General features: G+C 43.9%; 1 protein-coding gene across 6 annotated transcripts in view; it reads left to right on the top strand.

The window, feature by feature from the left end:
• The window catches only part of ZNF532 (zinc finger protein 532), a 97,139-nt gene that overhangs the window by 4,878 nt on the left and 69,113 nt on the right, over window positions 1–23,148 (top strand). The gene's annotated exons all lie outside the window — the stretch shown is intronic.

Here is a 23,148-nt window from a genome sequence, read left to right as displayed (position 1 = left end):
TGGTGGCTTTGTTTTTTCCACATAGGCCAGCCTTTTCAGTTGAAAATGCTGCTTAATGTTAGAGGGTTGGTCCTCTGTATCAGTAATCATGAGCTCATCTTGGATTGAGGATTATCTTGGGTATTTGATCTTGAACAGAGGGATAATGATTTATCAGGTTCGAGGTCTCCTTTGAATGAAACAGCTAGGTTTCTGTTTCTTGGAAGTATGACTGTAAGATAGAACATACATATGCATACTGATTCCTGGAACTGAATATAAAAATATTGACCCTAATGTTTTCAGGGCCTGTTCTCTTTGCTGGTGTTGCGCAGACAGGCCTTGCCTGATTTGGAGTGCTCTCACTGAGATTCCCTGTAGCTGCTTCATGCTGCTTTTGAGCAAGAATTGCCATCCACTTTGCAGAAGACTGTATTAGTCTGAGTGGAGGAAATAAATGGAAGAAAGTGTAATTAGAATTTATTCTCTTTTTCGTTAGATTCAGGATATCAGGAGCTGTTAAGTTACCATTATAAATTCTTTATGTTCAGGTGTCTGTAACTTAAAGTTTCAGCCTATTTTACATACAAAAAATATCAGGGTAGGAGAGAGAGCTATTTTTGTAATAATCTTTCAAAATAGCATGCAAAAAGAGAAGTTTTGTGGATTTAGATGGTTTTGGGGCTTGTCTTCAGTTTAAAGAGAAACTATTGTGGCTGATAGACCCAAAACTTGACGTACCATATTTAACCACATTTGTTAGCAAAATGTAGGCCATTTTACATCTGTCATCTTCCTCCACAGTTTTACTGTGGAAGTGGTCTGCTCAGCTTCAGAGAGTGGATGGGAAAGCAGTGCTGTGTCATGGCCTAGACTAGAGCAGTGCTCTCCAAACTGTGGGGCAGGGGGTGCAAAGGACCATTTGTGGAAGGGCATGGTGGCTCCAGGCTAGCCCTCATGGGCGGCAGGGTGGGAGTTTAACCCAGCCCCTCCCCACCGCCACCTCTGCTTCCAGCCCTGTCCCCGCCCCCAGCCGGGGCTCTGTTCCCAGCCCTGCCCTCAGTCGCGGCTCCGTTCCTGCCCCCAGCTGCAGACAATTCCCCTTACTCCTGTTCACGTCTCCCTCCTCACTCCCTCCACGGGAGCCATGGCCCTGCTCCCAGGGGTGGTCGTGTAGACAGGGATACCCCTGAAAAATTTGGGGACCACTGGCTTAGAGAATAGAGCACTGGATGAGGAGTTAGGAGACCTGAGTTCTGTTTTTGGCTTTGCTGCAGACCTGCTGACTCACTTTGGGCAAGTCACTTCCTGTCTCAGTTCCCCCATCTCTAAAATAGGGATAACCTCCTTTGTAAAGTGCTTTGAGATCTACTGGTAAATGCTATTTATTATTATCATGTTAGTGAAAAATCTGCCCTCCTGCTGCCAACCAAAGAGTGGCAATAACAAAGTTTGAAAAACCACATTTGGTTCTTTTTGACTAGAAGAATGGGACATGGGCACACAAGACATATACAGAAGGGAAGAACCAAAAAGAAGAATAGGTATTTAGAAATTTGGCACTCTTCCTAGTGTACTCAGAAGAGGAGGGCTCACCAGCTGGCAAGCCAGTTGGCCAGGTTCTTTGAATATTAACCTGATCCTGAGCAAGTAATGTACAATGTAGCTTTGCCTTAATAAAAAGTACAAAAGACAACCCCAACAACAACAAAAACACAGCCAAGAAGTAGGCCGTTAGGAGTGAGAACTCCAGATGAAACTCCAGAGAATTTCCTTTCTTCTCCTTTCACTTTCTCCCCATTTCCATTAAGAAGTTAAATTCTACGTTAACAGCCCGCTTTGTAGACAATTGATGATTGAAAGAGGAAGTAGATTTTCAAGCTTCTGAAGAGTCATAAATCACCAGTGATTTTTTTTTTTAAATAGTAGAAAATATCAGTGTGTGATTTGACTTTTTTTTTTTTTTTAAAATATGGTAGCTTTGTTAGTTTAATTATAATTGTGAAAACAAAAACTAACCTTTCAACAAATCAGACATTAAAAAATTCCAAGATATAGTACCCATAATTTAAAAACAAAACAACAGTTGCCAACAGTTAGCTATTATAAGCATAGGAAATTGTTGGCAAATGGCAAACTATTGAAGTTCTCTGTAGAGATCAAAACAAAACATAGTTGTGTGATAGTGGACCATTCTTGGCTTGCCATTGCTTGGTAGTCCATAACCGTAAAACTCAACTAAGGTGTATACACAAATAGTGGTCTTGCCATACCTTATAGTAAAGATTTCACAGCCAAATTCTGTATAAAAGTTTTGTATTTTTTAAGATCCCAAACCTGAACCCATAAGCAAAGACTGTTTGAAAGAGCTTTGTCTCTAGGAACTACAGAAAGCTAGGGGAATATAATGCTGATTTCCAACTGTTTGCTCAGCCTGTCTGGAGCTGCTGTTGCACCGTATGTGAAGAAGTGGATGCAGACCAATGCCTGCTGAGGCACCCAAATTAGTTGTGTGTCCCAGTGGAAGCTGTTAGGCATAGACCTACATCCTTGGCTGTTCTCTCTGCCAAATTATAGAAATACACTATGGATATTTTCTGTCTGGCATGGATACCTGTATGTGTCTGGGGTCTCCATGGCTTCACCATCCCAACTACAGACTTCAGATGCTTTAATTCCTAAGATGTTTTCTTAAAATGGCACATTGCTTGAGCTCAAGACTTCATTATTTTTACAAAATATATCACAGTACACTACAAAGTATTATAAATAATTAAAACCAAACGACAGTTGTCAAAATCAACAAAGTACATTTTGTGATGCATTGTCTTCGTTAATTGTTGGCTTACCGTATTTGCTAATTCACAAAATGTCAGTAATTGACAATCAGTCTCCCAGGTATTAGTATGGATTAACAAGGTTCTGCTGTCCTTCAGAAATAGGATAATGTAAAAATGAGTTAAAAAGAGAGAATATTAAATTTTTATTACAACAATTTTTATTCCATCGTATATATTTGATAGTTTGCTTTTAATGTTGCCTTTAGTTTACAATGCCAACTAATAATAATCTGGGAGTATAATGTACTCAAATCTCATTCCATGGGCAGGTTAGTGATAGAAAGGTAAGGGAGGTGTCATTTGTTTTGTAAACTCTACAGAATCATAATTTCAGTGGTGTCACCCTCCGCAGCATGGCAGGAGGCACTTGCTGTCTCCCGTGGCTCTCAGCTCTGTGTCTCTGGTTGGTTGAAATGTTGATAATACAGTGTCGTCAGAAATGGGTTGAGTTTGGTATTATTCGAAAGCCATTTCTCCAGTGCAGTGGGTCTCAACCAGGGGTCCGGGACCCCCTGGAGGACCATGAGCAGATTTCATGGGCATGGGCAACGCATGACTCCTCTGTTTGGGGAGGCTGTGGCCACACCCTGACGCCCACTTCTGCTCAGCCTCCTCTCCTGGAAGCCCTGCCCATGCTCCACCCCTAACCCCGCTCAGCCCTCTCACCTGTCGCTTGCGCCTGTTCTCCCCCTCCCCAGGACCCCCCCTGCCGCTTGCATGTCTTTGCCCCTTCCGTCAGATACCCACCGGCTGGCCAGCAACTCATGCAAGCATGCCTCTTGTGCCCAATCCCCCCAGACCGCCGCCGGCTGACCAGCAACTCACACAGGCATGCCAATTGCACCCAATCCCCCCTGCCTGCCCACTGGATGGCCAGCAACTCACGCAGGCGTGCCTCTTGCGCCCAATCCTCTCAGACCCCCGCCGGCTGACCAGCAACTCACACAGGCGTGCCTCTTGCGCCCAATCCTCTCAGACCCACGCCGACTGGCCAACAACTCATGCAGGTGTGCCTCTTGCGCCCAATCCCCCCAGACTCCCGCCGGCTGGCCAGCAACTCACGCAGGCATGCCTCTCGCGCCCAGTCCCCTTGGATCCCCACTGGCTGGCCAGCAACTCATGCAAGTGTGCCTCTCGTGCCCAATCCCCTCTGCCGGCTGGCCGCTCACTCGCCTCTTTGCCCCCTCCCCAGGGGCTGCTAGCCAGCAGAGACAGCTGGCCAGCCACTCATGCGCCTCTTTGCCCCCTCAGGGCCCTCCCCTCGTCTGGCCACTCACGTGCATTTGTGTGCCTCTTTGCCCCGTCTCCCCATCTGCCGGCCAGCCAGCTGGCCTCTCATATGCGTGCACCTTTTCTCCTCTGGCGCCTGCCAGCCGGCTGGCCACTCATGCACCTCTTCACCCCCACTGGCCAGCCGAGCCAGCCAGCCTCTTCACCCCCTCCCATGAGGCTCCCTTGCCGGTGGAGCTAATTTGGGAAGAGGACAAGTCAGACTGGGGTCTCAGGCGGGAGCACATGCAGGACCGCAGGCGGGATGCCCGCCTGTTTGGCGGTGGTGCGCTTAGCCTCCCCTGGCCTTTCATATGTGCCGTCTATGTTCAGGGGTCTATGTTCAGGCATGGCTAGTGATATACTTGCTAGGGCCCAGACAGCCGAAGCCTTACTGCGTGGGACTGCAGCCTGGGGCAGCAGGACCCCCCAACAGGTGCTGAAGCCAAAGCCTGAGCAATGTAACATCACAGTGCGCCCTGTGGTGTGGGATCCTGGACGGTTTCCTGGCTTGCTAACCTCTAAAGCCAGCCTTGTCTTTTCTATGCAGAAAAAAAGTTGGTGTGACACAGGTGGGCCATGGAGTTTTTATAACCTGATGGGAAGGGCCTCAGAAAGAAAAAGATTGAGAACCTGACTCCAGGGAACACAGTGGTAGCAAACATGACAAACAAAGAACAATTATTTAGCTATATTTGAGAAAATGTTATGTTATCATAGAATCATAGAATATCAGGGTTGGAAGGGACCTCAGGAGGTCATCTAGTCCCACCCCCTGCTCAAAGCAGGACCAATTCCCGACTAAATCATCCCAGCCAGGGCTTTGTCAAGCCTGACGTTAAAAACCTGTAAGGAAGGACATTCTACCACCTCACTAGGTAACCCATTCCAGTGTTTTACTACCCTCCTAGTGAAAAAGTTTTTCCTAATATCCAACCTAAACCTCCCCCACTGCAACTTGAGACCATTACTCCTTGTTCTGTCATCTGCAATCACTGACAACAGTCTAGCTCCATCCTGTTTGGAACTCCCTTTCAGGTAGTTGAAAGCAGCTTTCAAATCCCCCCTTATTGTTCTCTTCTGCAGACAATCCCAGTTCCCTCAGCCTCTCCTCATAAATCATGTTCCCCAACCCCCTAATCATTTTTTGTTGCCCCCCGCTGGACTCTTCCCAATTTTTCCACACCCTTGTTGTAGTGTGGGGCCCAAAACTGGACACACTACTCCAGATGCGGCTTCATCAATGTCAAATAGAGGGGAACGATCACGTCCCTCCATCTGCTGGCAATGCCACTACTTATACAGCACAAAATGCCGATAGCCTTCTTGGCAACAAGGGCACACTGTCGACTCATATCCAGCTTCTCATCCACTGTAACCCGTAGGTCCTTTTCTGCAGAACTGCTGCCTAGCCATTCGGTCCCTAGTCTTTAGCAGTGCATGGGATTCTTCCGTCTTAAGTGCAGGACTCTGCACTTGTCCTTGTTGAACCTCATCAGATTTCTTTTGACCCAATCCTCTAATTTGTCTAGGTCCTTCTGTATGCTATCCCTACCCCCCAGCTTATCTACTGCTCCTCCCGATTTAGTATCATTGGCAAACTTGCTGAGGGTGCAATCCACGCCATCCTCCAGATCATTAATGAAGATATTGAACTAAACTGACCCTTGGGGCAGTCTACTTGATACCAGCTGCCAACATGGAGCCATTGATCATTACCCGTTGAGTCCAACGCTCTGCCCAGCTTTCTATCCATTTTATAATCCATTCATCCAGCCCATACTACTTTAACTTGCCGGCAAGAATACTGTGGGAGACTGTATCAAAAGCTTTGCTAAAGTGAAGGAATAACACATCCACTGCTTTTCTCTCATCCACAGAGCCAGTTATCTTGTCATACAAGGCAATTAGGTTAGTCAGGCATGACTTGCCCTTGGTGAATCCATGCTGACTGTTCCTGATCACTTTTCTCTCCTTTAAGTGCTTCAGAATTGATTCCATGAGGACCTGCTCCATGATTTTTCCCAGGGACTGAGGTGAGACTGACTGGGCTGTAGTTCCCCGGATCCTCCTCCTTCCCTTTTTTAAAGATGGGCACTACATTAGCCTTTTTCCAGTCATCCAGGATGCATTGCTTACATAAAAAAGACACCAATCTTTGATGATCCTAGGGAAGTTAGCCTTGACATGTAGGACTGAAAACATTTATTCATCAAAGACAACTTTGGTGTTGTCTCCATACAGGGCAACACTGCTAGACATGTTGTCACGCTGATACTCGTCTGAGCCACACTTGCACATCTCTGTACAAGGTAGGCTGCTGACCAAACATTAGCAGGGGTGGTGAGCATCTGGTGTTTGCACACAAACATTTGATTAGCTTAAGGATTGATTTGGAAGCACATGGTATTTTGCACATAACTGGTGTGATCAGTCCATCCTTCAAGACACATCTGTGTCCAATAGGGGAGGGTAGTTTTGGATGTGCTTTATCATCCTGGAGCTATTCCATTGCTTGATGATTTGACTTCTTGATGCCAGGTATAAATGTTGCCCTTGTTGATAGTAATTTTTTTTCTTTTTGTCTGCTTCTTGGAAAACATCCTCCAGTGTAGCTCGGCAAGTGTCATAATGTTGGTCTTCAAATGGTAAACTCAGCAGATGAACATCTCCTTTGCATTTATGACCTCATCAATGACTGTCATAGCCATTCCAAGCATATTCAGAGTGAAGAGAGAATCTCTGGAGTCTGAATCAAATGCTTTCCAGTAAGATAATTCAGTCTTTCCAACAGCACTTGTAGTGGTAGATTATGCACCTTTGGCACACAGTTGTCGTAGAAACCTGTCTTTCACTTAAGCAGTCGTACATGAGGTTCTCTGATAAAATGACAGCCTTGAGCTCCGTTTGCTTACTGTCATACTTCTGGTGCTGAAGTCACTGCAACTGCTGATGCACTACCTAAAGAAGAACTACAAGTCATGCAATTTTTTTTTTATTATTTTTTTTTAGGTTTGGCATCAGCTATGGATCCCTGAAGCTCTCACGTACTGCAGGACAGAACACTTTTCCATAAAAATTTAGCAGCTGCATATAACTCTTGACGTCAGCACTTTCTTCCGCTTTTCATAGCACCATGTTTTTTGCAGCTTTTAAGGATAAGTGCTGTGATTCATTTCTGTTGATAGGGTTGCTAAAAGCTACATCGCTATCCCATAGTTCATCTTCAATAAGTGCTTTAAGAGCTTTTCCGCTAAGCATCTGTTCCTCTTCAGTGCAGTTCAGAGCACATATTTCTCTGTACTTAGCCTGTGCATCAGCTATTGCCACCACTTTCCTCTCAATTAAAGACTCTGTGAGGCAATTTATGTACTCTAGCTGAGTCTCACAGTTTGCAATAGTAAAATCAGCCATTGTTTCTCTTGAATTTTACTTTTTGACACATCACATAACATACATTGTTGGTGTAGTACTCGATGTGACACGCTCTGTCCTAGGCGTAGACTCCTTTTGGGTCAGTGCACTCTCACTTTACTTTCCATGCAACATTCTCTCTAAGAGTGATTGATTTATAGTGTCTCACCAATGTCACATATTGAAACAGTGTTTGATGGATGCCTTTGGGCTTTCGGTTTACTGTAAAAGAAACAGGTGTTCGTCTCAAAACGCATGTCCAGGGACGTAGTACAAGACAAATCTCGCCCATAGCAGGCACTTTCTCTGGCATCTTCAACTTTTTCCTGAAGCTTGATATACTTCCTCTCCAACCGTACCACTTCAGTTTGTGTGTGCTTCTTGTGTTTAATCAGGTCTGCCACAGTGGTATTCTCCAAAGATTCAGCTACTAGTTGGTATTCTCCAGCTCCCCATTGACGCCTAAAAATAATCAAGGCCAAAGTAAAAACAAGAATTTTGTAATCAGTTACTTTGGGATTGTAGTTAATTATGTCAGCTATATTATATAAGTATGTGCCGGCTATTTGTGGATGGATTCCCATAATTTATGGCTTGCTGGTGATGTCTTAACCAGTGCCTCATTACAACTCTTTTGGCATAATAAACAAAGCTGATAATCAGTATCACTGAACCATTCCTTTTTTGCCAATGATGGCTGTGACCTGGGGTGCCTGGGGCAGCCCTCACTTAAAAGACCAGCGTCAGGGCAGGCTGCAAAAGGGAAAGCAGATAACCTCCAGTTTGGTGAGTTTAACTTCAGTGTTACTCCCAAACCAGTCATAAACTCTGCTGCTGATCCCCCACACTGGTTATCAAGAAGCCGAAAGAAATCACATAGCCCCTTTTATTGCATTCCTTCTCTGGCTCCCAATCAGGACATAGGTCCAGTACAGTGAGAAGTTACTTAAAAACTATACAAAACGTTCTTCTGACCCCAAAAGGTCAGCCGCATTACCAGGTTAATATTAGGTTAGATCTTACCCAAAATACTACACTGCCAGCCAATTATTTAGTGCAGGGGTAGGCAGTGTATGGTACGCGTGCCAAAGGTGGCACGCAAGCTGATTTTTCAGTGGCACTCACACTGCCCGAGTCCTGGCCACCGATTTGGGCATCTCAGCATTTTAATTTAATTTTAAATGAAGCTTCTTAAACATTTTAAAAACCTTATTTACTTTAAATACAACAATAGTTTAGTTATATATTATAGACTTATAGAAAGAGACCTTCTAAAAACGTTAATGTGTTAGTGGCACGCAAAACCTTAAATTTGAGTGAATAAATGAAAACTCTGCACACCACTTCTGAAATGTTGCTGTCCCCTGCGTTAGTGTTTAGAACTAAAGGTTTAATTATAAAGTAAAAAAGTATAATTTTAAAAAGTTGAATAAAAATATATTTTCTTGAATATAAACCAGCAGTTCTCAAACTGTGGGTTGGGACCCTCTTTGAATGGGGTCACCAGGGCTGTCTTAGACTTGCTGGGGCCTAAGGCTGAAGCCAAAACCCGAGGGCTTCAGTCCTGGGCGGCTGGGCTCACGTTGCAGGCCCCGTGCCTGGGGCTGAAGCCCTGGAGCTTCAACTTTGGCTCCTCTGCCCAGAGCAGTGGAGTTCGGGTTTTGGCCCCGCACCTGGGCAGTGGAGCTTGGGCGGGCTCAGGTTTCATTTCCCCCTCCTAGGGTAATGAAGAAATTTTTGTTGCCAAAACGGGGGGGTGGGGGGGCATCAATGAAGTTTGAGAACCCCTGATATATATTATTCTAGATTTTTCATGTTTGGTACCATGGTGTTTGTAAGAGGAAGGACTTTCAAATGATACCTAACTTTCCACTCATTTCCAATGACATTGTATTACCAAATTTCCACCAACCAGAGGACTTGAAGCTGTGAGGTGGAGGACACAAAGTTCCTCCTGCCATGCTGCAGAGGGTGACAAGACTGAAATTGTGATACTGTAGGTTTTTATGAATCAAATGATGTCTTCTTTACCTTTCTATCATTAACTTGCCCACAGAATTACACATGCTCCCAGACTATAATACATTATGTTGTTAATGGGTGGTGAAGTTTGAAATTTCAATTTTTTTCTTCTGTTATCATTCTAATTTGCTTTCAGTATCTTGAATCATGAAACTAACCTGAAAATCGTTTAACTGAAGCAAAAGTGCACCACCATTGTCACAGCAATGTGGGTTTTAAATAGCATCATAGAAATTCATTTATACTCTTCTCTTACCTTCCTCTCCAGGATTTCTCTAAATTAAATTTCTGAACATACGGCCATGTAGTTTGTCCTTAAGTAGATTTAAAAAAAAAGGTGGCTGAAATTTGTACTTGTTTTGAGAAAAAATATATTATTAACTTGGTCTAGTTTAGCATGGTAGGAGGTGCACAAGCTTCCCTATTACTGCACTTCAGCCATAACTTTTATAGCCAGTCTTGGCCCTGCTTCAGCATAGCTCTCCAGGTGTACACTGCTTTTGTGATAGAAACAAACAAGGCTATGGAATATCCCCAAAGATATGTTTGTTTGGGACCTGAGCTCCTATTGGGTTCTTGTCTCAAGAGAGAAAAAGCTGCTGGAATACACCCAGTTGTGCTGTCTACTCCCAGATACAAATTTTTGTTTTGTCTTCATGTTCCTAACTCTAGCCTCCAAGTTTTTTAGATAGCAATAGTTTTACAGTAAAACTATGCAATGTGTTATTTCTGTTGTTGTAACATCTTAACCTTGAGGTCAGAGTTAAGGTTGTGCATATGAGTGTGTTAAAGAATTGAATATATTCATTATGGGTGGCAGTATTGTAGAAAGGCTAGGAAGTTTGCTGTGGCACTAGAGAGGCTGAGTGTAGTTGAATATTATGTTTTGAAGCAAACCCTGTGACCGATTAGGTTTGGATATTAATTTTGCCTTAACTGGTGATGTCTTTGATTTTTAGTGATTCTGGAAATGTAGCTGAACATCCTTAACAATTTTTTTTGAGTGGAATAATAAATTTTTAAACTGTTTCAGGCATCAATCAACTATTAGTTACAGTTCATAAATGTAATTCATGATTTTCTTTGCAATTAGCATTAATTTAAAAGTTTTAATATTGGGAAGATTTTGCCAGTAGTATCACCTTGCTGAGATTTCTGTTTTCTAAAGAAAAACAGAACTTTTTTGAAAAACGTGTGCAAATTGAGAGGCTGGTATTAACATTTCTTCTACGCATTGCAGTTTATGCATAGAGACAAACTTGATTTTTTGTTTAAGTTTAATAATTGTTTATTGTGTTGAATTATATTAAGTTCTGTTGTTTGGTGCAAATTTGTCTAAAGGTGAGACATACTAGCACTTCAACAAAGATATTAAGGAAACTGACTTCATCACTTTATTGGTATTATGGGTAGGGTAAATAACTTTTATTAGGATTCAGAGTAGCAGCCGTGTTAGTCTGTATCCGCAAAAAGAACAGGAGTACTTGTGGCACCTTAGAGACTAAGTACTTCTGTCCTTTTATTAGGATAGAGAGTAAAAAGCTTGTGTATTGTAATAGTTGCATTTCTGAAGCAGTGTTTCTTCTGGCTGTCCCTTAGTAACAAATTGTGGGATTTTTGATAAGCCAGAAAGGCCTTGTGTGCTATGCGGGGATGAGAGGCATTACTGATTGAGGTTAAGGTGGCTTCTACCATATCCTAGTTACCTTCTGAGTATTTCAGACCACAGTTTGAGTTGTGATTAATCCTATTTCCTGGAGAAGTTCTGCTAGTTGATAGCTCATGAAAACTAGTGTACTGCTTTTGTTTGCCTTAACATATTTGGCATTAACAGCAAATCATCGGAACTATTGATTAGCTGTCACTGCTAACATACTTGCTTTTGTTTAGGCTGGTGTTAAGAACTGATATCCGTTATTGATGTTCTAACTGGGAGATAGGGCATGTCTATGTGGGAAAATTTCCTGACACAGCTACATGAGAATAGTTATTCTGTTGTAGGTACATCATTATAGCTCTTTGTGGGGACACTTGATAAAAGTGAATTTATTCCAGAGTAGAATGTCCACATGGGTACTTATACTTGTGTACTTACACTGAAATGACCAACTGGGTGTAGCTATGCTGGGAAATTTTCCAATTTGACAACACTTCAAGCTAGCCACTGATAAGCTCCCTACACCTTACTACTATTTATTATTTTTACAGTACTCAAACTGTTGCTGGGTTGCTTTACAGATCAAATAGAAAAATGTGGTCTCTGTCCTGAATAATTAATAGCCTAGTTCTAGACATAATATGAATTTGGACAGCAACTGTTAAGGAGAGAAACGGGTGAGGAAGGAAAGGTTAGAGTCAGAAATTTGCCTTTTTTTTTCGGTGTAGGCATATGCACATTTTGAATGTCTCAAGCCCCCTTATCCTCCATAATAATTGTAGACTCACTTCTTGTGGGAATTGCAAAAGATGTGCAGAGATTGAAGAGGTATTTGAATAAGGAGACAGGGCTACTATGTAGGTATTGGCAGAACTATGTAGAGCCTGGAAGATGAGGACAAGGTAGTTAGATATCATGGAGCAGAAAAGAGGGAGCCAGAAGAACGTTTGAGAGACTGTGTAATGTGGTTAAATTCATGAAGAAAGAGGTGTGATGGTTCTTGGGGCACCCAGGAGTGTGAGTCGCCTTGTTACCTACTGCCTTGTTATGCCTTTTCTCTAGCTGGAGGGAGTCTTTCTTGGAATAGCTTGATGTCAGCTCCCTGACACCACCTGCTTTTTAACCTCTCAAGTTATCACCCAAATCCCTGAGCCCCTTTCATTCATTCCCCTGTGACGTTCAGCCCCTGACACTGGCTACTCATAGACATTCCAGATTCTGTGCACCCAAAGGGGCAGTGTTTACCAGTTTACCTTAAACCACGGCTCCTCTAAACCATACAGCACTTGTGAACACTTATGATAAAACAAAAGTAGGTTTATCTAAGAAAAAATAAAGATTTAACGAGAAACAAGAGAAGAGTGGTGGAAAGAAATTGTTACAATACAAAACAAAATCATAAAATGGGAAGTAGGGGCTATCTCATAAAGGATATTTTCCCCCTCAAAGTTTGATCTGTTGCAGAGCTGTCTGGTTTCTCAAGAACCAGGATCCAAATGTTTATGAAAGAACACCCACTTCACAAAGGATTTCCTCAGTGAATGGATACAATGTGTTTCTCCTGTTATACCGAAAACAGCCTTTTGTTTCTAGTCGCAGACAGGGCGAACCTCTGTCTTCTAAGTTCTCTTATACCTTTACGTGATTTTGATTGATTGTCATTTTCTCTGATGGTTTCCCATTCAAAGTTTTAGTATTTTGCAAGGATAAAGAATTGAGTCTTGTACTGGATCACTGGCCAAACAGAAGGGGGTGGCAACTCTCCCTTGCCAGTATGGGCCACTCCCAAGACACATTATCTACTGGTAACTAATTTCTACTCCCAAATCCATAAAAAAAAATGTCAGCATAAAGACATTATTCCTTAACTATTACCCATACAATCATCTCACAAAGACTGTGAATGTTGACAAGTTACAAGCTTTCTGTAGATACCAAACATGTTACTCTTTTTTATGAATAAATAACCTGTAAAACACAGAACTGTAGGACTGGAAGGGACCTTCAGAGTTCATCTAATTCAGTGTGCTGCGTGCATGGCAGGACTAAGTATTATCTAGACCATCCCTGACAGGTGTTTGTCTATCAATCACCCTGACTGGAAGTTTTTCCTAATGTCCTACCTAAACCGCACTTGCTGCAATTTAACCCATTGCTTCTTGTTCTGTCCTCTGAGGTTAAGGAGAACAGTTTCTCTTCTGTTTCCGTGTAATAACCTTTATGTACTTGAAAACTGTTATCATGACCTCTCTGTCTTTTCTTCTCCAGGCTAAAACCCCCCAATTTTTTCAATCTTTCCCATAGGTCATGTTTTCTAGACCTTTAAGCGTTTTTGCTGTGCTTCTCTGGACTTTCTCCCATTTGTCCACATCTTTCCTGAAATGTGGTGCCCAGAACTTGACACAATGAGGCCATATCAGCGTAGAGTAGAGTGGAAGAATTACTTCTCATATCCTACTTACAGCACTCCTGCTGACACATCCCAGAATGGTTTGCTTTTTTTGCAACAGTGTTACGTTGTTGATTTGTTTACAGTAGAACCTCAGAGTTATGGACACCTCAGGAATGGAGGCTGTTCATAAGTTTGAAATGTTTGTAACTCTGAACAAAACATAATAGTTGTTATTTCAAAAGTTTACAACTGAACATTGACTGCAAAGCTTTGAAACTTTACTGTGCGGAAGAAAAATGCTGCTTTCCCCTTTTTTTTAGTAGTTTATGTTTAACACTGTACTGTACTGTTTTTGTTTTTTTGGTCTCTGCTGCTGCCTGATTACATAATTGTGGTTCCAAATGAAGTGGTTGACTGGTCAGTTCATAATTCTGGAATTCGTAACTCTGAGGTTCTACAGTGACCCCGAGATCCCTTTCTGCAGTACTGTTTCCCATGCAATCATTTCCCATTTTATATGTGTGCAACTGATTGTACCTTCCTAAATGGAATATTTGCATTTGTCCTTATTTTTACTTCAGACCTTTTCTCCAGTTTGTCCAGCTAATTTTGAATTTTAATCCCATCCTCCAAAGCATTTGCACCCCTTCCCAGCTACGTATCATCTGCAAACTTTGTAAGTGTACTCTCTATGCCATTATCTAAATCGTTGATGAAAATATTGGACAGAACTGGACCAAGAACTGATCCCTGTGGGTCCCCACTCGTTATGACAGTCCAGATTGACTGTGAACTGCTGATAATTACTCTCTGGGAATGGTTTTGTAACCAGTTATGCACCCGCCTTATAGTATTTCCCTAATTTGTTTGAGAAGGTCTTGTGAGACAGTATCAAAAGCCTTACTAAAGTCAAGATATACCACATCTACCGTTTTCCCCCAGCCACAAGGCTTGTTACCCTGTCAAAGAAAGCTATTAGGTTGACTTGGCACAATTTGTTCTTGACAAATCCATGCTGACTGTTACTTGTCACCTTATTATCTTCTAGATAGTCACAGATTGATTGCTTAATTATTTGTTGCGTTATCTTTCCATTTACTGAAGCTGACTGATCTGTAATTCCCTGGTTATCCTTGTTCCCCTTTGTATAGATTGACACTATATTTGTCCTTTTCCAGTCCTCTGGAATCTCTCCCGTCTTCTGTGACTTTTCAGAGATAATTGCTAATGGCTCAGATATCTCCTCAGTCAGCTCCTTGAGTATTCGAGGATGTATTTAATTAGGCCTGGTGACTTGAAGACATCTAACTTGTCTCAGTAATTTTTAACTTGTTCTTTCTGTATTTTAGCCTCTGATCTTCATTTTCACTGGCATTCACTATGTTAGACATCCCCAATTGCTACTAACCTTTTTGGTGAAAACTAAAACGAGTCATTTAGCATTTCTGCCATTTCCACATTTTCTGTTGTTATTCCCCCATTGAATAATGGGCCTACCCTGTCCTCGGTCTTCCTCTTGCGTCTAATGTATTTGTAGAATGTTTTCTTGTTACCTTTTATGTCTCTAGCTAGTTTCATTTTGTTTTGTGCCTTGGCCTTTCTAATTTTTCTCCTACATCTTTGTTGTTGTTTTTATATTCATCCTTCATCATTTCACTTAGATTCCACTTTTTGACATGTGTTTGGTCTTGTGGGTTTGTTGCATCTGAGGTGAGAGACATTTGCAAAGAATAGGGGACCCGTTGCCAAATGGTTTTTATGTCACAGGGGGCTAGTTTTAGCAACTGTTTTAGATGGACAGGAGAGAGAGAGAGATGATGATGTGGGTATGATGAAGGCTGGAGAGTAGGAAGTTGCAGTAGTTTAGATAGGAGCAGATCAAGGAATAAAGGTAATTTTAGTTGTTGGGATAGAGAGAAACATCTTCAAAATGTGGAGGGGGAAATGCAAGAGTTGTACACAGCTTGCATGCGAGGACAAAATGCAGAGTAGGAGATGAAGATCACACAGAGATTTAAAGTCTGAGTGACAAGGGGATGGTGGTGATAATAGGGAAGGAAAATGGGGTAAGTGAGGAAGGTTTAGGAGAAAATGAGCTTTATTTTTTACTGTTACACTTAAGTTGTTAGCAAAATATCTTAAAGGGAGGTTGCTGAGGCAGCCTAAAATTCAGTTGGAAGCACAACACAAGTCAGGAGTGGAAAATGTAAATTTGCAAGTCATCTTCATAGAAATGGTAATTGAAATTGGGTGAGCAAATAATGTTGCTCAACTATAAGGTTTAGAGGGAGAAGAAGGGGCCCTGAACCCATGTAGGTCCCACAAAGTGGAGAGGGGAGGGGGCACTGAAAGAGTGGTTATTGGTAAGAAGAAAATTAAAGGAAGGACTGTTTTACAAAGGTTAGAGCAGGGGTGGGCAAACTCTTTGGCCCGAGGGCCACATTGGGGTTGTGAAATGGTCTGAGGGGCTGGGTAGGGAAGGCTGTGCCTCCCCAAACAGCCTGATCCCTACCACCATCCACCCCCCCACTTCCTGCCCCCTGACCGCCCACCTCAAAACCTCTGACTCATCCAACGTTCCTGCTCCTTGTCCCCTGACCATCTTCTTCCAGGACCCCCCGCCCCTAACTGCCTCCCTGGGACCCCATCCCCTATCCAACCACCCTCCTCCCAGTTCCCTGACTGCCCCTGACCCCTGTTCACATCCCTGCCCCCGACAAGCTCCCTGGGACTCCCACCTGCTGTCCAACTCCCTCCCTGTCCCCTGACTGCTCCCTCCTGGGACCCCTCACCCCTAACCGCCTCCTGGGACCCTACCCCCTATCCAGCCCCTCCTGTCCCCTGATTGCCCCCTCCCAGGACCCCCTGCCCTCCCCAGCCCCTTTTGGAATGTGGCCCTGCGAACATGGGCGGAGGACTCAGGAGGAACAAGGGCAGCGGCGTAGCCAGAGAGAAACGGCGGTTTCCCCTTGAAAGTGCTGCTTCTCTGTGGCTGGCTGCGTGGCCCCCTGGTGCTCCTCCTGAGTCTTCCGGCCTGCGCTCACCACGCTCCCGCCACCCACACCTCCTGCTGCTCCCCTGAGGCTGCAGGTGAGCCTTCCTCCCTGCTCTCCCCTGTCCCCCCCATGGGGGGGTGCGCTGGTGCTGAGTTGCCCGGTGGCGGGGTGAGCTGAGGCTGCAGGGGAGGGGGATCAGCAGGGGAGGGGCCCAGGGCTAGCTTCCCCGGCCGGGAGTTCAGGGGCTGGGCAAGATGGCCCTGTGGGCCAGATGTGGCGGGCCCTACTTTGCCCACCTCTGGGCTAAAGGAAAGGACAGGATATCAAGAAGGGAAGAGGAGAATCAGCTGTATCAACAATAGTGGAGGAATGAAGGAGACTAAGGACTGAGCATATGGTGCCCAAGATGTAATCAGGAAGTGATAGTTAGAAACCTCTACATTTATTGAATAGTAATTTGAGAAGAAAAAAGGTTGTTTAGCATAACCACTTCCACAGAAGTTGCAGTCAGTCGTGTCTGCTTGTAACTGAGAGGGCAGAACCAGACCTCTGAGCTACTAGTATAGAGGTTCCCTGGGTTATGCAAACCTGCAATTATGGAAAAAGTTTCATAAGCGTTGTGTGTTTTTTGTGTAATTGTCCAGTATATGTCCCTGACTTATGCAAAATTTGACTTACGCAATGCGTTCCAGAACAGAACGCTTGCGTAAGTCAAGGAGCATCTGGTCTGGTATAGAGCTAAGCTCATCCACTGAGGAGGCTGCCAGGTTATTTTGTTTCCATATCTACATTGGGCTGACAAATCTCCTACAAGGCATCAGGCTGTTTTATACTGATTTTTCAGTTTTCCTCTTTACAGATCAAAACAAAACCAAAAAAACCTTTTCAGTTTCAGCATTAATTTATAGTGGCTTGGCCTCATTCCTGGAAGATTGGGGAAAAACTGTCTCCTGTCTGAGGCACTGCCCCAGTCCTGTCGCTCCAGCTCTAAGTGAAATCGCAGACAAAAAAGCTAGGACACAACAATGATTTTTTCTTGTTCTTTTCCCCACTAGAGTATTTGAAAGGATAGTTTTGTTGGTTTTGCTCTTAGGACTAGAGTCCCTCCAACTCAAACCAGTTCAGCCACAGAGCTTAGGGAGGAGTGACGAAGAATCGCTTTAAATCCAGGTGCCTTCATTAACCCCTCTGCATGGAGCCCCACACCAGGGAAACAGCTACTGCTACTAAACCGCCTGAGGGTGTTTCAACGTGGCATATGTGAACTTCCCCCACTTCCAGATCCACAACAGCTGTGATAAATCAATATTTCAACACAGGTTCTAGGAAACCAGGCCAGTAGTGGTAAGGGCCTCCAGTCATAGATTTCCTGCTGCAGCAACTTTCTTCCCATACAGTACTACCAAGGGTCAGCATCGTTTTCTGCCTTTCCGTCTCAGCAACCATGTAGCGTGGGCCACAGAGGATCCACAGAAATGGAGTGTTTCCAGTGGCAAACCACTGAATTCTTGCCCTGGTTCCCACTTCGTGTGTCTGTAGATAGCAAGCCCCAGCGAGCTATCTTGTATTAATGCTACAGTCATACCAGTGATTTGCTTCACTGGAACTTGTGTGTGATGAACTGCATTAAAATGATAAACAGGAAGAAAATAAAGAGGCAATGAAACAGCAAGGCAGAATTTTCCCTTCAGCTCAAAAATGGACCCTCTTCATGCTGTTCTCTAGATGTAATTACTTCTGATTAGGCATTTTCAAAGAAACAACGTGAACAGTCATGAACATTTACTACATCCATAGAAGCAAAGGAGATTTCCTTTTCTCGTGGAACTTGATGCCGAAGATTAAACGTTGGTAACAGACACGGAGGCCCACAAAAGGACTTTCTACCAAAAGAGCCTATCGATAGGTGAGTGGACTCTTCCTTGAAAATAAAGAAGCAGTGAGAGGCAAAAAGGCATCCTCTAAAAAGTGGAAGTTAAATCCTAATGAGGAAAATAGAAAGGAGCATAAACCTGGCAATTGAAGTGTAAAAATATAATTAGGAAGGCCAAAAAAGAATTTGAAGAACTGCTAGCCAGAGACTCAAAAAGTAATAGCAATTTTTTTTAAAGTACATCAGAAGCAGGAAGCCTGCTAAACAACCAGTGGGGCCACTGGACTATCGAGATGATAAAGGAGCACTCAAGGATGATAAGGCCATTGCGGAGAAACTACGTGAATTCTTTTAATTGGTCTTCACGGTTGAGTATGTAAGGGAGATTCCCAAACCTGAGCCATTCTTTTAGGTGACAAATCAGAGGAACTGTCCCAGATCGAAGTCTCATTAGAGGAGGTTTTGGAACAAATTGATAAATTAACTGTAATAAGTCACTGGGAAAGATGGTATTCACCCAAGAGTTCTGAAGGAACTCAGATGTAAAATTGCAGGACTACTAACTGTCATCTGTAACCTATAATTTAAAAATTAGCTTCTGTACCAAATGACTGGAGGCTAGCTAATATGATGCCAATTTTTCATTAGGCCTCCAGAGGGGACCACAGCAATTACAGGCCGGTAAGCCTAACTTCAGTACTGGGCAAACTGGTTGAAACTATAGTAAAGAACAAAATTGTCAGACACATAGATGACCATAGTTTGTTGGGGAATAGTCAACATGGTTTGTGTAAAGGGAAATCATGCCTCACAAATCTACTAGAATTTTTGAGTGGGTCAACAAGCATGTGGACAAAAGGGATCCAGTGGATATAGTGTATTTAGATTTTCAGAAAGCCTTTGACAAGGTCCCTCACCAAAGAATCTTTAAGAAAAGTAAACAGTCATGGGATAAGAGGGAAGGTTCTTTCATGGATTGGTAACTGCTTAAAAGATAAGAAACTCAGGCCTGGTCTACACTACGTGTTTAAACCGATTTTAGCAGCGTTAAATCAATTTAATGCTGCACCTGTCCACACAACGAGGCCCTTTATATCAATATAAAGGGCCCTTTAAACCGGTTTCTGTACTCCTCCCCGACAAGAGGAGTAGCGCTGAAATCGGTATTACCATATGGGATTAGGGTTAGTGTGGCTGCAAATCGACGGTATTGGCCTCCGGGCGGTATCCCACAATGCACCATTGTGACCGCTCAGGACAGCAATCGGAACTTGGATGCAGTGGCCAGGTAGACAGGAAAAGCCCCGCGAACTTTTGAATTTCATTTCCTGTTTGCCCAGCGTGGAGCTCTGATCAACACGGGTGGCGATGCAGTCCCAAATCCAAAAAAAGCTCCAGCATGGACTGTATGGGAGATACTGGATCTGACCGCTGTATGGGGAGACAAATCTGTTCTATCAGAGCTCCGTTACAGAAGACGAAATGCCAAAGCATTTTAAAAAAATCTCCAGGCTACGATACAGAGTCCACAGCACAGTGCTGCATGACATGCATAAAGAAAAGCCAAAGAATCAAATAGATGCTCATGGAGGGAGGGAGGGAGGGGGTACTGAGGACTCCAGCTATCCCACAGTCCCCAGCGGTCTCCAAAAAGTATTTACATTCTTGGCTGAGCTCCCAATGCCTGTAGGATCAAACACATTGTCTGAGGTGGTTCAGGTTATAGCTCGTTAATTTACCCCCCTCCCCCCCCATGAAAGAAAAGGGAAAAAAAATCGTTTCTTGACTTTTTTCAATGTCACCCTATGTCTACTGCATGCTGCTGGTAGACGCAATGCTACGGCAGTGACCAGCAGTATCCTCACCTTTCCCCTCCCCGGTGGCAGACGGTACAATATGACTGCTATCAGTCCTCATCATCAGCCTATGAGTGCTCCTGGCTGGCCTCAGGTGAGGTCTGCCGGGGGTGCCAGGGTAAAAATAGGAATGACTCCCAGTAATTCCCAGTAGATGGTACAGAATGGTTGGTAACCGTCTTCATCATAGCAACTGGGGGCTGAGCTCCATCAGCCCCCTCCCTTTCATGTGTAAAGAAAAGATTCTGTCCTGCCTGGACTATCATAGCAGCGGGATGCTGGGCTCCTCTCCCCCACACTGTTTAATGTCCTGCCTGGACTATCATAGCAGCTGGAGGGTCGTACTGAAGGGTGAACTGTCAGGCTGGAAGGAGGTTACTAGTGGAGTTCCTCAAGGATCGGTTCTGGGACCAATCTTATTTAACCTTTTTATTACTGACCTTGGCACAAAAAGCGGGAATGTGCAAATAAAGTTTGCGGATGACATGAAGCTGGGGGGTATTGCTAACACGGAGAAGGACCGGGATATCATACAGGAAGATCTGGACAACCTTGTAAACTGGAGTAATAGTAATAGGATGAAATTTAATAGTGAAAAGTACAAGGTCATGCACTTAGGGATTAATAATAAGAACTTCAGATATAGATTGGGGATGCATCAGTTGGAAGCAACAGAGGAGGAGAAGGACCTTGGGGTATTGGTAGATCACAGGATGACTATGAGCCGCAAATGTGATATGGCCGTGAAAAAAGTTAATGCGGTTTTAGGATGCATCAGGCGAGGTATTTCCAGCAAAGATAAGGAGGTGTTAGTACCGTTATATAAGGTGCTGGTGAGACCCCACCTGGAATACTGTGTGCAGTTCTGGTCTCCCATGTTTAAGAAGGATGAATTCAAACTGGAACAGGTTCAGAGACGGGCTATTAGGATGATCCGAGGAATGGAAAACCTGTCATATGAAAGGAGACTCAAAGAGCTTGGCTTGTTTAGTCCAGCCAAAAGAAAGCTGAGGGGGGATATGCTTGCTCTTTATAAATATATCAGAGGGATTAATATTAGGGAGGGAGAGGAATTATTTAAGCTTAGTACCAATGTAGATACAAGAACGAATGGGTATAAACTGGACACTAGGAAGTTTAGACTTGAAATTAGAGGAAGGTTTCTAACCATTAGAGGAGTGAAGTTCTGGAACAACCTTCCAAGGGGAGTAGTGGGGGCAAAAGACATATCTGGCCTTAAGATTAAGCTTGATAAGTTTATGGAAGGGATGGTATGATGGGAGAGCCTAATTTTGGCAATTGATCTTTGATTATCGCCAGATAAGTATGCCCAGTGGTTGGTGATGGGATGTTGGATGGGATGGGATCTGAGTTACTGCAGAGAATTCTTTTCTGAGTGCTGGCTGGTGAATCTTGCCCACATGCTCAGGGTTTAGCTGATCGCCATATTTGGGGTCGGGAGGGAATTTTCCTCCAGGGCAGATTGGCAGAGGCCCTGGAGGTTTTTCGCCTTCCCCTGCAGCGTGGGGCATGGATCACTTGCTGGTGGATTCTCTGCAGCTTGAGGTCTTCAAACCACAATTTGAAGACTTGAATAACTCAGGCATAGGTTAGGGGTTTGTTATAGAAGTGGATGGGTAGGATTCTGTGGCCTGCTTTGTGCAGGGGGTCGGACTAGATGATCACATTGGTCCCTTCTGACCCTAGAATCTATGAACCTATGGAGGCCGCCTCCCCCTCATTTTATCTCACTAAAAAGTCAGTGTTTCTTATTCCTGCATTCTTTATTACTTCATCACACAAATGGGGGGACACTGCAACGGTAGTCCAGGAGGGTTGGGTGAGCAAGGAATCAACGGGTGGGGTTGTTGCAGGGGCACCCCCTAGAATGGCATGTAGCTCATCATTTCTGCGGGATCTGACACGGAGTGGCTGTGCTCTCTGGTACACTGGTTTTCTTGTACACTTGCCCCATATTCTAGGCAGGACTGACTATTTTTGGATAAACCATAAAGGAGGGATTGACTCGGGGAGTCATTCCCATATTTGTCTTTGCGCCCCCGGCCGACCTCAGCCAGGGGCACCCGAGACAACAGCAGACGGTACAGAACGACTGATAACCGTCATCTCATTGCCAATTTACAGTGGCATGGCAGACGGTACAGAACAACTGATAACCGTCTCTATCTTGCAAAGGCAAATGAATGCTGCTGTGTAGCGCTGCAATACCACCTCTGTTAGCAACATCCAGTAGACATACGGTGACAGTAAAAAAAAAAAAAAAAAAAAAAAGCTGAATGGGCTCCATGGTTGCTGTGCTATGGCGTCTGCCAGGGCAATCCAGGGAAAAAGGGCGCGAAATGATTGTCTGCCGTTGCTTTCCTGGAGGAAGGAATGAGTGACAACATTTACCCAGAATCACCCGCGACACTGTTTTTGCACCATCATGCATTGGGATCTCAACCCACAATTCCAATGAGCGAGGGAGACTGCGGGAACTATGGATAGCTACGGGATAGCTACCCACAATGCAACGCTCCAGAAATCGAAGCTAGCCTCGAACCATGGATGCACACCACTGAATTAATGTGCTTAGTGTGGCCACGTGCACTTGACTTTATACAATCTGTTTTACAACACCGGTTTATGTAAAATCGGAATAATCCCATAGTGTAGACATATCCAAAGAGTAGGAATAAATGGTCAGTTTTCAGAACAGAGAGAGGTAAATAGTGGTGTTCCCCAGGGATATGTACTGGGCCCAGTCCTATTCAACATGTTCATAAATTATCAGGAAAAAGAGGTAAAAAGTGGAGTGGCAAAATTGGCAGATGATTCAAAACTACTAAA

This window comes from Gopherus evgoodei, chromosome 6 (assembly GCF_007399415.2).
Source record: "Gopherus evgoodei ecotype Sinaloan lineage chromosome 6, rGopEvg1_v1.p, whole genome shotgun sequence".
Taxonomy (NCBI): Eukaryota; Metazoa; Chordata; order Testudines; family Testudinidae; genus Gopherus; species Gopherus evgoodei.
The sequence above is the reverse complement of the archived record's forward strand: the minus strand, read 5'-3'. Positions and strand labels throughout refer to the sequence as shown.